General features: G+C 38.6%; 1 protein-coding gene across 5 annotated transcripts in view; it reads left to right on the top strand.

Moving 5' to 3' along the window:
- Window positions 1-19933, top strand: part of LRBA (LPS responsive beige-like anchor protein) — a 518402-nt gene that overhangs the window by 425678 nt on the left and 72791 nt on the right. The window lies entirely within an intron of this gene.

Below are 19933 nucleotides of genomic sequence, written 5' to 3'. Positions count from 1 at the left end.
AGCCCTACTCCTAAACTGAGAGCTAGCATAAATTTAAAGAGGCAGAGTTTTGGCACCATTGGATATCCTCCAGGTATGCTCCCCAGTTTTATATCCTGGAAGCTTATAGGCATGTTAAGACTTTGGGGCAATTGGTGAAGCAGTGGAGTTGTTGATTCTAGTACCTTGCTTGAGCAGTCTGAACTCTGGCCTTGGGGGCAGTATCAGGCATCAAGTCCTTGGGTGACTAGAAGGTGCCTTTCCCCAGATGACACTGTTTCAGATTTCAATGCAGAGGGGCAACATTCAGTTACTGGAACTCATGAAGCCCAGCAGCTGCCTGTATGGGAAGTGAGGCTGCTACCTTATCTAAATTGTACATTTGAGCTACTAGATCTGCTTGAAAGGAAGGACTGCAGGCTACTCACCCCTTCTGCAAAATACTCCCTGTAGTCCAGGGCAGGCTAGAGCCTTTCTCTGCCAGTGAATCTGCTTGTGAGGAGGAAAGCTGCACACAGGCTACAGCAATTCTCATTAAAAGTGTGGGAGAGGGGTTGCAGTTAATTGTAGGAAAAGAGAGCACCTCATTACAGAAATCCTCACTTCCCTTGTAGGGGATTAGAGGTGGAACCCTAATTAGTGACACTACTGGGATGAGGTACTGTCTGCAGCTGGTGTTCTCAGAAGAAGCAGCTGGTAGAGGACACCCTATCTCTGTAATTCACCCAGGGCACACAAAAACGTAGGATTGAAATAAAGTGGGATGGGAGATGCATTATGACAGAGGGAGGAAGAGAATCAGTATTGTGAATGATATTTGTATAATTTGGGGAAATCTTTACTTGATAAGTAAATAGTAATGATTGGTTACCCTGCTGTGTTGTATCAATTTATTCTATTGTGCAATAGTCTAGAAAACATTAAGCAATGACTGTTCCTGCCAACTACCATGGCAACAGTATTCTGGGCTTCCAACCAGGCAACCTGTTCTTGTTTTTAGTGTCTTCCCTTTCTCCTTTCATAGGCAAATAATTAATTTTAAATCTGACACTTATTTTCAAAACTGTGCATTTTGTAGCATGCTGATCTTCTGCTGGTCAGAACTACAAATGTAAGTGAAAGTCTTGTGCTAAAAGCTCTTGACCATCACCCTGAAAGCTTGGTATTCACTACTTTGCTTTGTCCAGACCAGAGTGCCCCTTCTATACTGTGGCATAACCTATACTGTGGCATAACCTATAATCTAGCATAACCTGGGTGTTAAATAAATGTTGTTAGTAGTGATCTTATATTTCCCCTGTATCAGGATGCTGTTGGCATGTTTAATGCTAAAATAGATCTAGTACCTTGAGACATCAAAATGGGATATGTTAAACCAATACGTCTACAATCATGCTAAGCCTATAGTTTTATTTACTTAAGGCAGAATGGGGCCATCATGATCACTCAGTCTTATCTCTTTCATGCAAAGAGTTATGGAAACCACATTGGTGGTGTGACATTATCTAATTTAGAACGGTATGTTGCTTTCATATAGTTACTTCAAGAGATTAACAGTCTTTGTTTCTGGCATGCAGTTTCAGTGTTTAATTGCTCTCTATGTGTTCGCATTTACATCTTAGTTCATTATTCAACTGGCAGTGTGAGATTTCTGTCCTCACCCTAGTTTTGAACTACTGCTATTGGCAGTGCCTTAGGTCAGCCCAGAAGAATTAGGATGGTAGGTCCTATATACTAGAGGAAACCTGTAATGGTTAGTTTGTTCACTGGGAAAAGTGTAGAGTTGTGTTCCATCCTTTACCTGTTAGGGACATTAGTAGTGGATAAGCTACTTCACAAAGGACCAGACTAGACATGCATAATTATTGGGACTTCAGCAGGTGGGAAAAGGGAGCTTAACCCTTTCCTCCCCTGCTGAAGTCCTGATGAAATAGCTTCTTTGAAGCTACTTGTATTGTGAAGGAATCTACCATTGACTGCTATTTACGTTTTAAAAATCTGTGCACATTAAATGAACAGGCGTGTTTAACGTTCCATCTAGTGTGTCCCTTATTCAGTGACATGAAAGTGCTGATGATACGGACTACTATTGAATGCATAAATAAAAGCCTATAAATGTTTATTTGACATCTATCAAAATACGTTGCGTTGTGAAACGTCTAGTTCTGAAAGTTGTGGGTGCAATCCTGTTTTTGGTTTTGTAAGGGTATGTTTCATTGACTTTTGGATTTATGCATGAGGAACTAACTACAGGCTGCATTTTCTATCTATGGAGATTTAAATGATACTACTTAACTGAGTCTGGGTAGTGCTATTTGGGATGGTCCACGTCTAGGCAAGATCTGGGAGCCAAATGCTAAAGATGTGGAATTACTGCCGGTGTTTCAACATACCCTAACCCTATCCCTCTCTCTGTTGCTTTCATTGTGACCAAGACATGAAAATTCTAAACTGTCCATACACGTGAATATGTCAACAAAATACATCATAATAGTAAGCGGGTTGGGTTGGAGAGAGAGTGCCATATTACAAGGGCAGGCACAATTCATTTATGCATATCTCCACATGGGGACTGCCTTAGCAGAGGACAAGCCACCTAGTGCCAGGGAGAGGGGGAGGGGCGGAACCTCTTCAGCCATGTTTCCAAAAACAGCAGCTTTTCACTTATATAGAGAAAGTAAAGAGATGTACTCAGAGATAGCACTGTGTAAAGCTTACTGTTGGTGGCCCTGTTTTCTTGGGGAGAACAGGTTTTATCACTTAGAAAGCTCCCATGCATCCAGATCATTGCCATTTATAATTTTTACTGGAGCACCTATCTGTGTAGCCCAAATGGCACTGACAGAACTGCCTTGCTTCTTTTTTCTCTATCTGTCCATCCATCCATCCATCTGGTAAAATCTTACGATTAAAATATTCTCCTGAGATTCCTTGAGATTTGATTGGCTTAGATTGCACTCATATTTAGAAAGAAATGGTTTTATGTTTGTTTATAAATACTACTCTCTCTCTCTCATACCCCCCCACATGCACACACGCTATTTTAAATAAAATCTCATCCACTGTGCCTGCTGTTCTCACTTTTTCTTGAAGCTGCTGCTTTATCTTACACTTTCCCAGTCAAGCAAGGAAATGCTGCTTGAGTTTAATTCCCTTGAGGACAGCAGTGCCATCCCTTATATATCTTCCTTGCTTTATAGGCTGCATTAATGGAGAAGTACAAATGAGATTCCCGCCCCCCTCTCCATTTGCTGTCTATAGCAAGTCCTCCACATATGGCATATTGCTGCAGCATCATGTTGGGTGGCTTACACAGTACTTTTGCTGAAAAAATATGTAGTAAAATGTAGTCTTTTAAAAATGTAAAAATAAAAAGAGCAAAGATTTAAAAGATCAGAGCATTTTGCACAGAGGGTGTGGTAGCTGCTTTCTATAATGGCACAGGGTATGAACATTTTTTTATATATTAAAAGTTCTCAAATATATCTTTCTTCCTTTTCTCATGCTATATTAGATGAATATTCATAAGGATGCTGTAGGAAATAACAAACCATTATTCTTCCGTTTTATTAACAGTGTTAAGAAATGTTTCTCTCAACTCCTTTAGTCTGTTGTTTTTCTGGAACAATTACTCCCTTTTCTGTCAACCTCCTCTTTCAAGCACAGCTTTCTACTGCTCTTATGACTAGACACAGTGTGTGTGATTTTTTTCCAGCCCATCTTTCTCATAGGTGTTTGGTCCTTCAGTCTCCTGGCTTCCCCACCTATCCTGCTCTCTGCTCCTCAGCTTAATGCCTATTCTTCTCCCCATTCTTCAGCTATTCTGCGTAGGGATAAGTGGAATCAAGCTGTTCCATGCTGTAAAGTTTGGACAAAGAATAGAATGGAGGCATTTCCCTCCACAAAAAGAATGGATTGGAAAAGCTGAATTGCTTCTGCAGTTCACCTTGAGCATGCACAAATGGACTTTGCTGGCTTCTTTGAGCATACCTGGTTCAGAGCATATGAAAGAGGCGGGGGTGCAAATGCTTCAGGCCTCAAACATGATGAGTGGGACTGTTCCCTAGCTGAACTGGACACAATTCAGCAAAGTGAGGCTTCAGTGTCTGAGGGCTGCTCTCATGGGCCTGTTTATTTAAACTGTGAGCCTGCAGGCAAGGGTTGCTTGTTCTGAGTTTGGTGTTTTTGCCTTATACATCACCTTTTTTTCTGGCATATAAGAGGTTATGATGATAATATGTAGGCAAAACTAAAATGGCTTGACATGAAAGGGAAGGGTATGTATGAGAAAGGGAGAAATATTCAGTAAGCAAGTTTGCAGTTCCTTTATCTGATCAGGTCCTGCGCTTTAGTATTCTGCTTTTTAGGCAATGGTGTGTGAACAAATGTCAGGAATTCTGAAAGTTCTTGGGGCAAGTTGTACATTTGTGGCTCACTGATTAGTAGATAAAGGGTAATACCTCTTAATTTGGGGTCATGAGCGCTCAACTGTCATGTGCTGACCTTTTAGTCATTACATTTCTAAGTCATGTCACTCAGGAGGCTGGGGAGAAATGTGAAGGACAATTTTGAAGGGCTGCTTATTTGGAGTTTCTGTTCATACCATAGTGCACATGGATTACATAATTGTAGTTCAACAACATTATATATAATGCAGATATATTCTTACATGTTTGCAATATATATGAGGGGTTGTATGCAACAAAAAACAGGCACACAGTTTCAGGCACCACTGAGCTTCTAGACATTGGGAACTTAAACATTCTCAGTTTTAAGCAGAAATGGTAAATGTTTAGTTTTCGTATGGGGTTCTGTTCAAGTGAAAAGATAAGTTGTTGAATTAGGATTTTTTATTTTGTTTTCTGGATAAGTTCTGCTAGAATAAGAGGAGAAATATGCAGAAAGTTGAATAGGAAGAAGGATCTTGTAATCAAAGAGTAACAACCTATATCTTTATCTAAATTATCTGTGCAAGGAATGTTGGGGGGTGATGAGAGGTACCCACAAAAATTGTCAAGGGGAGGAAGTGTGCTACAGGCAAAGAGAAGTGACTGTGAAGCTTAAGCAGTCAATTTATCTGTCTTACTAGGTGAGCATTATGTGGTTGTTTTAGCAGCCACAAATATTGTCAGAACAAAAGAATTCCAAGATAATGAGTATGCCAGGGCTTTCCGATAGTGGTGGGTGCTCCATCACAAATTAACCAGTATTAAAATATTTTCAATATACACTTGTCTAAGTTTGCAAAGTTTTGAAAATCCACTAGAAGATGTCAAACATCTGCTCTCAAGAAGCCAGGAATGGTGAACGCATGGAGGTGTGTTCTGGGTAGGGAGGAATGGGATTGCTATAGGAATGGTTGTGAGCATCATTGTGGAAAACTATATGCCGTCAGTCCTCCTCCTTCATGTATTTAGTTTCTGAAGTGTCTGCGGATAGAAGGTCCAGATAAATAAGAGAGGTAGGTAGGTAGGGGCGTGTGTGTGTGTGTGTGTGTGTGTGTGTGTGTGTTGCACTCAATACAGGGGAAAATGTTAAGAACTGTAAACTTTAACTGGAGGAATTATGAGCTAAACAGTTCTTCAATTTCTGGAGCCCAGACTTAAAGGGCTGAGAATTAAGGGTACAGTTTATTATTTGAAGCTATTTATTCTAATAGGGAATGAAAAATAAAATATTAAATGTAGCCTTTTCTTCTAAAAATTACAACGTATATTGACTTGTAAGTTACCTTGCTCTTCAAAGAGGCTCCCTTCTTGAGATTTTGGTAGTATTTATTTTAAATTTAATTGATGAATCATCTGCCCTTCAATAGATTAATAAACTGAAAATCCCATAATCAGCAGACAGCCCTACACAGGATCCATTTAAAAGTTTTAGAGGGCTCCTTTGACTAGTTCAGGTTAGGGCGTGTGTCTGTTTTAATACAATTATTTTATATACAAGCAGTTCCAGATCTGAACAAATTTTCCTCTGTAGGCATTTCTTCCCTGTACTGTTCTTCTACAGTCTGGGTAGGTGGGAGCCCCTCCTGCTGGATGATGTCTTTACTTCAAGAACCCTGCCTGCCACCTGGAAGAGGTGCAGTTCCAGTTTCCAGGCTGATCTACTGACATTAGGAAGAGCAGGAATTTATATGTAAACAACAAAATTCACTTTTTTCAATATGCGGGTAGGGAACAGCCCATTTCATTGTAGTTTCCAGTAGACTTTAGGATTAAAACACTTGCATTAAATTTACTGGTAAATTTAGTTGTCAAACAAGATGACTGAAAGCTATTCAAACCAATATATATGTTTTGGCTCACCTCATAAGAATGTAGGAATCTCGTTGTCTGGGACAGGTGAAATTTTTCTAACAGATTTAAATTGGCACAGGAGAATGATTTAAAACTGTTTCCTTTCCTAGCCAATTATAAATGGACTGTTGGTTTAAAGTTATAATTCAGTTACTTTAAGCCTGTTTATAATGTGCCCTTTTGAAAAGCTATGGGTGCCTGTCTTTTGTTGTAAAGCAGAAAGTCCAGGACAAGCAGACTGCAATGCGGTAAAGGAATTTGATTTTACCCATTCCTAAAATTAAAGACAAATATCTGTTTCTATTGGATTATAAACAGGTTCTGGACAGCTTCAGCTGCTACATAACCCAGTGATATTTTAATTTGCTGGGCAGACATGTTTACTGTGTACTGTGTAGTTTATGAGTGTTACCATAAATGAGGTAATCTTGCATCTTGGTTTCCATGTGTGAAACATTACATGAGCAAATGCAGCTGGGTTGTTAGTTGATGATATTAGTGGTCTTTATTTGGATATAAACTTTGTGCTGAACTGTTTAAAATATTTGTACTAAAATGGGTAATGCTGCTTTTTGCCATTTTTATACAACATCAGTGAAACCAAAATTCATTAAGAGCTGCAAAGTGCACATCTCAACCCCAGTATTGTAAGCAATGATAATACAGAAAATAACACTGTATTCCTGATAAAAGTACATTTTTATATTTATTCCCTAGAGCAGTTTGCATTAAGCATATGCATTTACAGGAGCAAGCATGGTAAAGTACTATCCAAAATCTGAACTATGGATTCAAAGCAATACTTTGTGGGGCATGGAAATGAAATAATAATAGTTAGTCCCCACTTCCACCCCAGTATAAAATAAATGTATTGGAGGGAGCAATCCTATGGCCACTAGACAGTGGCTAGACGGCCATAGAATATCAGGTTTTCCAGGAACTGATCTCAGAGCCCACTCTCTGAGGTCGGTTCCCGGAGAACCTACCTTCCCCTACTTCCGTGCTGCCTCAGAGGCAGCACAGAACAGCCCCATCCTCTGCACTTGCAAGAGGAGCACAGAGCGGCCAAAAAGGGGCGTGTCTGGGGGGCGTTCTGGGGCAGGGAGGGCGGAAATGCCTGTACAACACATCCAAAGTGTCATACAGCAGCCTCCTCCTGTGCTCAGCCCTCCTGCGACTAGACAGTCGCAATTGGCTGTCTAGCCGCAAATGCAGGGCAGGAGCAGCACGGAGGGAACAATCCTCTCCGTGCTTCTCCTGCCCTGCTTTGGATAGGCAGTCACCTCTAAGTTTGGAGGCATCCGCCTATCTGAATAGGACTGCGCCCTAAATTGTTTTAAATATTTTCTTACGATTGTTTTTTTAACCACACAAAGTACCCTAGCCTTCCTTGAACACATCCTCTTGGGTGAACCTGGCATCCACTAGCAATTCCCATGTCTGTAATAGCAGGTCTTTTTCACCCTGCTCTCTAATAATACTCTTCTTCTCTTAGTTATGTTTTGACAGAGATGTGTTTGCCAATATGCTTTCTCTGTTCTGATGTTTATATTTTATTTTAGTTACTAATAATTACAAAAAGTTGTATTTCAACTAGCAAGTGCAGAATTTCCTTTGCATTTTTAAGTGTCTAGTTACATATTTTTATTTGATAAATCAATGTGGGTATTATTATTTTTGATTGAAGAAGCTGCACACAAACATTGATGACTAGCTTTTATCTATTTATTATGTACCATATGCAGATCGCTCCTGTACATTGTGTGTGTGTGTGTGTGTGTTCAGAGGTGTAAGTTTTTCAAGCTTTTGCTAAAAGTATGCACAACTAAAGATACTATGGCTCCAGCTTGTTCTGAGAAGAGGAACTGATAAACATCTGGTGAATCTGACAAAGTAGATTCTAGTTCATGAAAGTATGTACTATACTAAATTTGTTAGTCCTTAAGGAGGGACTAACTTTTTGGGGCCCATGGACACATTTGACATTTAGAAAAACTGCTCTAGGCACCACGACAACTTAGTTGCTGCAGTGGGGTGGTGGGCCAATTGCAAAAATGTTGAGAATGACCCCTATCTGTGTTTGTGTGTGTGCATGAATGCGTACCCTGTGTGTGTGTTACTTATTCTGGCTTTCTCTTTCTCTGGCCTGTCTTCCTTCCTTCCTTCCTTGCTTGCTTGCTTGCTTTCTTGCCTAACTTCCTTCCTTCCATCCACCTCCCTGGCTCTTCTCTCTTTTCCTTTCTCTTTCTGGCTTTCTTTTCTATCTGTGACTCCTCTTTCCTTCCTTCTCTCTTTCTCTTTGTCTTTGTCTTTCTAGTTTTCTTTCCTTTTCTATCTGTGACTCCTATTTCCTTCCTTCCTTCCTTCCTTCCTTCCTTCTCTCTCTCTCTCTCTCTCTCTCTCTCTCTCTCTGACTCCTCTTTCTTTCTTCCTCTTCCTCTTTTTGTCTTTGGCTCCTCTCTCTCCTCTTTCTTTCATCCTCTCTTTCTCACTGATTCCTCTTTCCTTGCTTTCTTCCTTCCCTCTGGCTCCTCTTTCTTTCTTTCTTTCTTTCTTTCTTTCCTTCCTTCCTTCCTTCCTAACTTCCTAACTTCCTAACTTCCTAACTTCCTTCCTTCTTTCCAGCTCCTCTTTCTGTTTCTGACTCCTCTTTCCTTTCTTCTCTCCCTTATTTATTTATATTTATTTATTTATTTCATTTCTATACCGCCCAATAGCCGAAGCTCTCTGGGCGGTTCACAAAAACTAAAACCAAACAACACACAATAAAACAATTTAAAATATATAGAACATTAAAACCACAATATAACAATACAACCACAATAAAACCTAGCAGCAGTACATGATGCTTCCTCCCTTCTATCTCTCTGGGTCCTCTTCTCTCCCTCTCTCTTCCTCCCTCCCTCCCTCCCTGCCCCCTCTCTCTGTGAGTGTCTGTCTCCTCTCTCACACACACTCTCTCTCTCTGGCCCTTCTTTCTTCCTTCTGGCTCCTCTCTCTGTCTCTGGTCCCTCTTTCTCCCTGCGTTCTTTCTGCCCCACGTCTCTCTGTCTCTCTCTCTGTAAGCTTTTCTGCATGAGGCATTTATCTCATAATTCTTTACTCATGGTTGTTTCCATGTTCTTTAGACAATGTCATGATCCTCCAGTTTTGTTTCTGTTTTTAAAAAACACTTTCCCGTTTGTTTTTAGAGTGGGGAAAATGGAGCATTAGTTTTGATAGTGAAAAAAGGGTGTTTTTCTACTTGTGTAATTGCATTATTCCACATTATTGCACAGCACCACCTAGAGATTATGTAGCAAAAAAGCAGGAAAGGAAAGGCTTTGTCTATTGCTCAGATCTCAGTTCTCCAATGCAGATTAATAGCTTTATGTAGAAAAGCTCTCTGGCTCCTCTTTCTTTCTTTTCCCCTCACATGCATATATTCATGCAAATGAATATAGCAATTTCTTAATTCATTTCATGGGGCTAGAAAAAAAAACTCTGGTGAAAATTGGCTGAAAGTCACCTCAAGGGATGTCTGAGAAATCTGCAACGGAATTAACTGAGTTCAGATTTTCATGAATCCAACCCATGGATTCCACCGTGGACTGGCTTTCCCCCTGTTGGGCAGATTCTGCGGACTGGTTTTCTAACTTTCCCAAATTTTGCGCAAATTTTGTTGTTGAAAAATATGCAAAATAAAAAAAACAGCCAAAAACGTGCATTTCCCCCACAGGCTAAAGTGTGAAAATGCGCATTTTAGGAATTTGTGTATTTTCACACATGTGAATTTACACGGATGTGCATTTGCACAAGTGTAGATTTGCATGAACGCGAATTTGTGCAAATGCGAAAACAAAAAAAATCTGATTCTATTGATGGGCGGATGACAGAACAAAAGGCTCCTAACAATCTGCAAAACACAGATGGAACAGATTTTACACAAAATGTACATCCCTAGTCACCCCCCACCAAGAGCCTTGTTGCCCAAAGGTCCATGGTGCCCAAGGGTCCATCCAGATGTTTTTGGCAAGGAAGACTTTACCCCTAGTGCAAGTGAATGGAGTATTTGCTCCATTCGCTTCCATAGGGGGAAAATAGTTTGGTGGGCAACTCAGCCTGGGCTTGTGGGCATATTGGAGACCCCTGCCTTAAAGTGCCATGAGACTCTTTTCTGTTTTAGCTGCAACAGACTAAGAAGGCTACTCTTCTGGAAATGGATGGACAGTAGAATTTTGGTGGAAATTATCTTTGTGCAGCAAGTATCTTTTATTTATACATTTCATCTATTGGAAGAACCACTTTTGACTAATTTTGGGTGCCATGCTGATTAAATAGAACAGAGAAGAAACTGCACTCCTTCTCTTTTTCTGTACTTTGCAGAAAAGTCTGTCTTCATTCTAATAACAGTATTATCAAAACTGATTATGTTCCTTTTGCCATGTGTCGGTGACAACTTCCTACACCCCTTTAAAAGACCTAGTTAGTCAGTCAGAGTTTGGAATTAGCTTTGAAGCTGCATCCCCATCACATATTGATGTAAGTGTGCTGAAACAGGTTTTTTTTTTAAATTGTTCTTAAGCTGAAAGAGTTCTATGCACACTCACTGAGAGTGACTCTACCCCTATGGCACATCCAGGGCTGTGCATGTGAAGCCCCAGTCAGATGTTTGGCAATCGCATGAATCACCCATTCAGGGGCAGTATGCTAATAACGTAGGTTCTTTCTACCCTCCATTTCTAAGTTTTCCAATTACGGTGATTGGTTCTGTTGTGGACTATTTGATTAGGACTGCATATGCAAAGCTTGGATGTGAGATAGCGTTTTTGGCAATGGTTAAATGTTATTAATGTTCTGGGCAAATAGAATATTATTTTTGGACTGTATAAAAACATGATTTTCCTTGCAACACAGAACATTTTGAGTCACTTTTATTACCATGTATCTTGCTGTATATTTTGTACAGTTGTACCACTCTCTACATACAGATGAGGGTTTTATTATTTTGTACACATTTGAAAAATCTTCAGTAAAGACATAATCTTAATGAGAATAAAAAAAAATGGTTTCAGTCAGTTACTTCATATACATTTTAAAATTTACTTGTATTACCATCTCCAGGTTTCATGACAAGAGCTGGTTAGCAATAACGTTTTTGTACTCTGGATGGAGTTATAATTGCTAGTGTTGAACCCACATTTATTCAGTATACTTCTCCTTTTGCAGTAGTCCTCAATATAAGCACCACGCCCTCATTTTAGTACTTAAAGGCATACCTTTAATTAGCAGGCAAGGAAAGGTCAGATATGACCTTTGATTAATAGCCACTGAATGCAAATTATACATAATATATTTTAACTTTTTGATAGGAATTCTATTACAGTTTTAAGCTGGATATGAATAGAAAAGAAGGGCTTGGAAAATAGTCACAAATTAATGTATAAGCTGGGCTGTTTAGCTGGGAAAAGAGCAAAAGGGAAGAGAGGGGTCAAGGAAAACGATGTAATACTATAATGTTTTTAGATGTATACATGGCATTCTGACATTGGCTCAATTTGTTAAGCTACCTGACGTCTTCATGTGTAGTTTAAACAAGATTTTGTACTTGGGCTGCTCTTCCTTTCCAGCTTTCTTCTTAAGGAGATGGATGATAAATGGAAACATAAACATAGCATGAGAATGTGAACTAGCTCCCAAACATTTCAATAGTTTTATAAACAACTGGTCATTGTTACCTTTAGTTGGATTACAGTTTCCCTCAAAGTAGTAAGGCACTTCATCTGTGTTACAAAGCTGAACTTAATGTTTTGGTGTATTTGCTTAAAGACTTCAATGTTTAAATAATCGTTATATAATTATACATTCATTAAACATTGCATTTTAAGACAGAATATCATAATGACCTGGACTAAAGAAACGTTGCCCGTAAACGGACAAGTCCTAGCTTTCACCCATTTGTTTTAATGAATTAATTTAATTGTGTCTCTTTAAAGTAACCCTGGTTTCCTTTGTCAGTGTATGTATACTGTCCATCGTTGTCTTTAGATGTTCACTTAAAGCAGAGATTTTCCAATTTAAATTTCTCTCTTCTATTCTTTCTCATCAGTCATCTCTTCATTAGAAGCCCACTTCTCTTTCAGAAGAAATTATTTGTTGAACCACATGGATTTTTTGATTGGGGGGGCATGGCTCAGTGGCAGAGCCCTGCTTTGCATGCAGAAGGTCCCAGGTGCAACCCTTGGCATCTCCAGGGAGGGCTGGGAAAGACCCCTGTCTGAAACCCCAGAAAGCTACTGCCAGTGGCTGTCGACAGTACTTAGCTATGTGGACCAATTGTCTGACACGGTATACAGCAGCTTGCTAAGGGTAATCTGAGAATGGAAGTGGGAATATGCATTGTAGTGTCCATCGGTCGAAGCTGGTGGCTCCGATGTCATTGGGGTGGTGAATCCACTCCGGGTTTCAGTCAGAACCGGTCAGAACTCTAAAGGAGGTGTGGGCCTTAGATAGCTCCTTTAGAGTTCTGACCAGCTCTGACTGAAACCCAGAGCAGATTCACCACCCCACTGAGCCACCAGCCTCCACTGCAACACATATTTACAACTGTTAACATAGTTTGTGTTTGAAAGTGATTGAAACAGCGGAAATAGAACAGACTATTTCCTACTCAGTTCTGACTCTTTATTTCAATACAGCTATGGTCTGATCTTTTGTTAGACACTTTAAAAGTAAGATTTATTTTTATTTTGTGGAGTTAGAGAATAAGTAATTTCACAACTGAAAATCAGGGTGTATTTTTTATACATGGATGATAAAAATAGTTGTAATCTATTTTTAACCTTCCTAAAGGGACATTTTTAGAAGCTGGGCTAATCCGCTTTACTATTTTGATTTTAGATACACTAGCCATTTAAACAGCTTTGAAATTTATACAATTTTTGTTTAGCTGTCAAAACATTTAATTATACTGTGCCTTGAAGGTGTAAAGCTGTCAAATAAATCAGAGTCTTTGCATAAATGTTTGGTGAATTGCTCTGACTACTACACCATAGATGCTACTTGGCAAAACTTTGTGGTAAGTGTTTAGTCAAAAGGTATAGGACAACATTGGTACAATGAGTGCTAATTACTTGCAAAACAGCAGGTAGTAATGGAGTGGATTAAGTCACTCCACACACAGCTTCAGGGTGCTGGGCAATAGTGAACCTATGTTCAAGCATTATATCTCTCTTCACTTTTTCACTGTTGGTATCACTAAATGGAATGAACATTGGCTCAGAAAGCAGTCTGTGCATTAATGAAACTGACCTGAAAGTCTGTATCTAAGATGACAGTCTTACCTTGCTTGCAAAAGAATTAAAGTGATTGTATGTGTGATTACTAAAGTTTCAAGAATCTGGTGAATCTGATTTTTTTCTTAGAGGAATGAGGGGGGCGGGAAGAGAATATATGTGTATGATAGTAGTGGCAATGCAAACTCTAAACTCGCCAGAGGTGATTGGGGTGAAGTAAATTAGTTCCCCTTTGAAGCTTTTCTTCTTTCCTCCTTTCAGAATGAATGGGGAGGCTCTTGAATGAAAGCTGCTTTTCATTAGTGCCACCCAATACCTATTTGAAAGAAAAAGCCCTCCTAACACATACAAACACAAGAGTAAAGGAAAGTTTCCCCTTTTTACAAGGAAGAGTTCAGTTAAACGGCTCCTAGCTTCTCTTTCCAGTCAGGTGGCTTCAAATCAAAGTTAATTACTGTAGTCATTTATTCTAATCACTCTCTTCGTATGGCTAGCTGCGTTCTGTCATGGGGTGGCATCGTTTGAAGCCAGTTAGGTTTGAAAGCCACTGCAGGGTACTTGAGCCTCATTAGTGAGGCTTATCCATGCCTGGCTCTGGATGTGATCCCTGATTAACTCTCAGTTACCCTTCCTCCCCAGACAACACTCCTCCCTTCCTCTTTAGTTCCAATTAACTCTTGCCTTGCTGTCTGCTTTTTACTCACATCGGGACACAGAAGCATGCCAAAATGTTATTTAGATGTCTTTTTGTTTGTTTAGACAGAAATACTAATTCTATGCTGATGTTAGCATTTTGTTAATTTTACCTTTTTCACAAGTAGAGAATTGTGATTATGACCGACTTTTCTACTTGCTGAAAAACATCAACTTACAAAGCTAGTTTAGCCATCTTCCGTACTTGTTGGAGTACTTTATTCTAAGCAGGAAGGGTTGTTTTTGGTTTTAAAAGGAAAGTATGTGTGTTTTAGGTTTTGGTTTAGATGTGACTTGAAGGTCTCCATTTTGGTTTTTGTTCAGACCACTAAATGTTTTGTAACTGAAGTGAAGGCTAATAGATGGACTATCCATTTCACATGCACATGGGGAATTATTATTATTATTATTCAAAGCTCATCTCCAAAGTGGAGATCAAATCAATGGGGCTATTTATTTATTTATTACTTAGAGCATTTTTACCCCAATGTTCAGCTGAAAAAAGGATCCCAGAGTGGCTTACAAAGGCTAATATTAAGACATTTAATATTTTCTGTCCTCTTCAGCGTTTCTAACTCAGACGTTGGAGACGGCTACACTCTGCACTGTCTGGTACCTTGTGGCCCTAACCACCATATAGTTGTATAGTCACCTGTGATAGTGTAGAGCAGGGATGGGCAACTTGTATCAGCCATAGGCAACATAGCCAATGGTGAAGTCTGGTGGGAGTTGTAGGTCAAAACATCTGGAGGGCCACAAGTTGCTCACCTTGGGTCTAGAGCCTTTGCCAATCATGTTAGGTAGAAGATTGATCAGGAATATCATAGAATCATAGAATAGTAGGGTTGGAAGGGGCCTACAAGGCCATCGAGTCCAACCCCCTGCTCAGTGCAGGAATCCAAGTCAGCAGGGGAAAGGTTATCATGCTTTTACCTTGTGCCACGCTTCCAATCTAGATCAGAACCTCTTCTCCTGCAGCTGCTATTTGGAAGAGTTTAAAGCAGAGGTAAGCAACTTGCTTCTCCCCAGATGTTTTGGACTACAACTCCCATAAGCCCCAGCCAGCATGGTCAATGGCAGTAGCCATGGTCCAGAGTTATGGAAGTTGCAGTCCAAGGGCACCAGGTTGCCTAACCCAGGTTTAAAAAGTCACACTTTTATCATGTCTAGTTTAGTATCTAGTGTCTTTGTTAATGGCCTAATAATCCTTATTTTCGGATCTGCCCAAGTAAAAGATTTGGAAAGAGTAATGAGAACCAGGAGAGTATTTAGTTATTACTAAGAATTCAGAGTAAACCTACAAGAACCTAGGATGCAGGTCCAGTGTCTCACTGACAATGGTATTGTTTCAAGGGTGCTCTGTTTGAAATGATGACAGTAGTGTAGTCATCTGTTAAATATGGGGAAGATAATGATGCAGCCACTGTGGATGCTGAGGACAAATTTGGGAATTTTCTTAATGACTTTGACCTTCGTGCATACAGCTGCTTAAGATCAGAGCTATGACTTTCCAAAGGTACATGGCATTCAGAATATAAAACAAATAGTATATATGTGCCATATTCTTTTGACATTCATAGCATACACACACATACACTGTACTTTTATTATATTCCTGGACTATTTATTTATTGGGAGTTGTATTGTATTGCCTTACAATATACGATTATTTACAGATCTGCTCAGTGCTTCCCCAGAACACAGTACGTAATAGGTATATATAGAGAAATGTAACTTACTCTTCCTCCACATTCCAGCGCATTCTCAAGAGATCACTATACTAGCTTAGCTTTAAATGTTAGATTTTTACAAATGTTATGATGGCAACACTATTACTATTTAACAGTTAATGAGTGCTATTTTGTGCCTGGTGCACAGACAGATCACACGAGTTCTATCCAGCAGATTTAACTAGAGAGCTGGTGAGGGATAATGGCCATGAGCATGAGCTTATGACCAAGGAAATCCCTGTTTCAAACCTCAGATCAACCACGAGTTCACAGAGTGGCCTTAGGCAAACCACTGTTTCACAGCCTCAGGTCCTTTTGGCAATATGAAGATGATAATACTGACCTACCTTATAGTAATAAAATACAGTTAAAGCAATATCAAATCCCCAACCATTAAAATGTAGGATAAAATGTATAGAACCCACAGAAATTGTTCATAAAAGAAAGGCCTTGCCAAAGATGATGCTTGTTTGGGGGAGAAATATTGAATCCTATTCCTGCTGGGTCACTGAGGTGGTTCCCCTGCCACTGGGAGAGTGTTAAATGGAGAATTGTGGAGTCGCTGTTTTCAGTACAAAGGCTCGACCTTGGAAGATAGGAAGTAATGATAAAGGAGAGAGAGTGAGCCTTGGAATGTGTGCTTTCTACCCCACAAATACAGTTTGTTGATACTCATCTAGGTTTATGAAGGAGGGTTTACAGGTTATGGGATATGACTTCTTAGCTTTAAACCCTGACACTTCTCATTGTATAAATTAACAACCATTGGCAGAGGACAGGATTTGGGAGAGCAAGGCAAAAAGAATTGCTATAATATGAATAGTTGTAGAATTGAAGGAGGAGTTCTAGCCTAATAAGAAGTTTACAGTCAGATGTTTCTTGGAATATGCCAGACGTTCATCTTGCTTTTTGCTCCCCACCATTTAGAGGACAGTGTTTATTTTGGTCCCTGCTCTCAGTAGTAGTGTAATCTTACTAGTAATGTAATCTTCTAGGAGAAAGAACTACTTCCAACTAGGGATGGACAGAACAGACTGTTTTTGGTCCCCATCATTTTCACATGTCTTCATAAGTTTATTCCATCCATTTCTGCATTAATCTGCATTTATTTTATTTTTTATGCATTTATGTGGATTTTATGGTAAATTATGCATTTTATACACATGTTATGGTAAGGCACATATTTTATATGTATTTTTAAATAACATTTGATGCGTTTTTCACTGAAACTACTTCAGAAAAATTCGGGGAAATGAGGAATTGAAAGGACAACTGTGTTTCAATAACCTCTTTAATTTAGGAGGTGCAAATCAGATCATTTCTCTTCCAAATGGAGACCAAACAAAATTTTTGAGCATCTCTCCTTTCAAACCATGTCCATAAATGTTTGGCTGTTTCAACTTATTTCCTTTGAAAACCAGAGAGATCTGGACAATAGTCAAGGCTATCACAGTCCCCAGGGCTGGTAGAGATCGTACTTACAAGCAAACGTCTTGCATGGACTGTGTGTTTCATTTGCACGGGGGAATCAAGGTGCAAATTGTGTGGTGGCTTTGATCCTGTTAACAAGCAAGCGTGCAGTCCTTCCTCCATGAACTGATTGGCTTTCCTTAGTTCTTTCTGCTAAAAGTAAAATAGAAGCAGAAACATGTGTAGTCTTGATACCTTTACTTCTACAGCTGCTCAAGGGTGAGTTGACTGCTTAGCAAATATCAGCAGAATATTTCTGCATGGAGAACAGTCTGATTAAAACACTTTCATTAGCATTATATATTCCTGTGTTTTTCATTCTTTCAAATGTATTCCATAATGTTCAAGATCTTATGCTTCCCTCTTGTGCTGGTTTTTATCCCTTGGGTTTTTAGAAGTGTAGCAAACTATATGGATTACTTGAAAGTCATAAAAATATTGCATTTCCAAAATGGTCTCAAAACTATAGTCTGTTAAAAGAGCATTGAAATCATGTGATAAAACGTCTACAATCTCAGAAGCATACTTTCATCTAGATTGCTGTTGCAAGCAATGGTTTATGTTGATAATACATTAAAAACAAAACTAGGTAAAATAAACATTACCACTGATATTATATGACACATTAATTCTTTCAATATCAACAACCTGGAAACTGTTGTTCTTGTTAATTTTTCTGTGTTGTCTTTTTCTTCATATAGTTCTCTCTAGTGAATTTACCGCTAGATCTCCAAAACAAAGCCAGTATTTTAAGAGTTAATTTCTTATTAGGAAGAGAGGAAATCTGGTAACTATTGAAGAGACTAGACCTAATGGTGCACACAAACAATTTGTCAGTCTTCGTAAACGTGAATCGCTTTCTGCAAAGTGGCTGCTCTTGCTTTGTTTGAACAGACTAAACTTTTCCTTTTTGGACTTTAAATCTTAGAAGGGAATGTGATCCACATATTCAATCAAAATCATTTAATTCAAAGCATGTTTTGATTGGAACAAAGCTGACACGGAAAGAAACTCCAGAATTTTTTTTTAAGTTGAAAGGACTTTTTATCATATATTTAACAGGAAAATTTGAAACGGTTCTAATTAGGCTGAAAAAAACAGCCTTCATCGTTGTAAATTAGAAAGGTCATACATCAGTGTTAAGGAAACATTACTGCTAGTGTTTGAAATCCAGCACATGCAAACATAACAGACTGCTTTATTTTTAAATGTTGTGTGTTGCCCATAGTCTCATGTGATTCTTAAACTTATAGCCCTTAAAAAAAAAAATGTGTGTGTGCATGTGTGTAAAATAGAAGTACATAAATTTAAGTGTTGTGAGTAGTTTTTTTTTCCTATTTAGTTTTTTATTTTAAAATTTTCATTTGCAGATTATTTAGCTCATGTTGTTATAATCTGTTTTTAAGAAATCACATTTTGATACATTGGCAGTACTGATACCTAACAGCTCTGAAACCTTTATCTTACAATTTTGGGCTTAGAAAATTGCAAGAACATAAATCCCACTGAACTACTGTAATTTATAGATAGAGCCACATACACTTATATGCTAGGATTTGACACCACTGACAATCATTGATTCCTCTAGGATGTGTACAATATAGCAAAGGCCTGTTTTCAGCATTTGTGCTTCATTTCTGCTTGTTTAATTCATTTAAGGGAATAAGGTAATTGGGAATACAGCCTATTTTGTTGAAAAATCCTACTATCAATACTAAATACTAAATACTAAACTATCAATTCACATAAAATGAAAATTGCTATTCTCATTTCAAAAATACGTTTGGGTCTAGTCCATATATTTTATTAACTCCAAAATAGTTCTTTTGACTGTTTGTCTTGTGAAACTATTATCTAAATTGTCTTAAAATGTGAGAAGGCTTAAGCCTGCACAAAGAGAAATAAAAAAACCTCAGACATATTGTACATGTATGTTGACGGTATTAAAGTATTCTACAAAAGCTTAATTTCAAGCAATTCTCAAAGTTAACATTTTAATCATATTTTTTGAAACCACATTTTACAACACTATGAGTCTGAAAAGTCTGTTCACATAACACTGACATTTTCTAGTTCATTGCTTTCAAAACAGAAGATTGAGGCTATTAAAATACAGTTCCAATGTTGTTGTATTTGAGGAGGGAACTTTAATAGTGCCTGATTGAATTGCATTGCTCTTAAAATATTTATGAGCAATTTGGAGTTTTCCTTTGCAGCTTGTTAACCTCAGTATGAAGATGATTTTGGAGCATTTTGGCTTTGTGAATGGTTAAATGAAAGTTGCTAATAGGTGTTTGTGTTTGACATCTGTATATTGTACTTTTTAGCATATCTCAAGTGTTTTAGTCTTCGTCTAATAGATCTCATTAAAAAAACAGATATCAGCCCCAAGACAGTTTGTCAAAGCTAATATGAGTCCCACAGGACTGAATTGACAATTTGTGTGTGGCTTTCCATGGCAGTCCTCTCGTGGTTTTATTTGATCCTT

This window comes from Heloderma suspectum, chromosome 5, assembly GCF_057233095.1.
Source record: "Heloderma suspectum isolate Gila_16-S chromosome 5, 16-S_ref, whole genome shotgun sequence".
In the NCBI taxonomy this organism is placed as follows: Eukaryota; Metazoa; Chordata; class Lepidosauria; order Squamata; family Helodermatidae; genus Heloderma; species Heloderma suspectum.
Note: the sequence above shows the minus strand (reverse complement) of the source record. Positions and strands in the feature narration are given on the sequence as shown.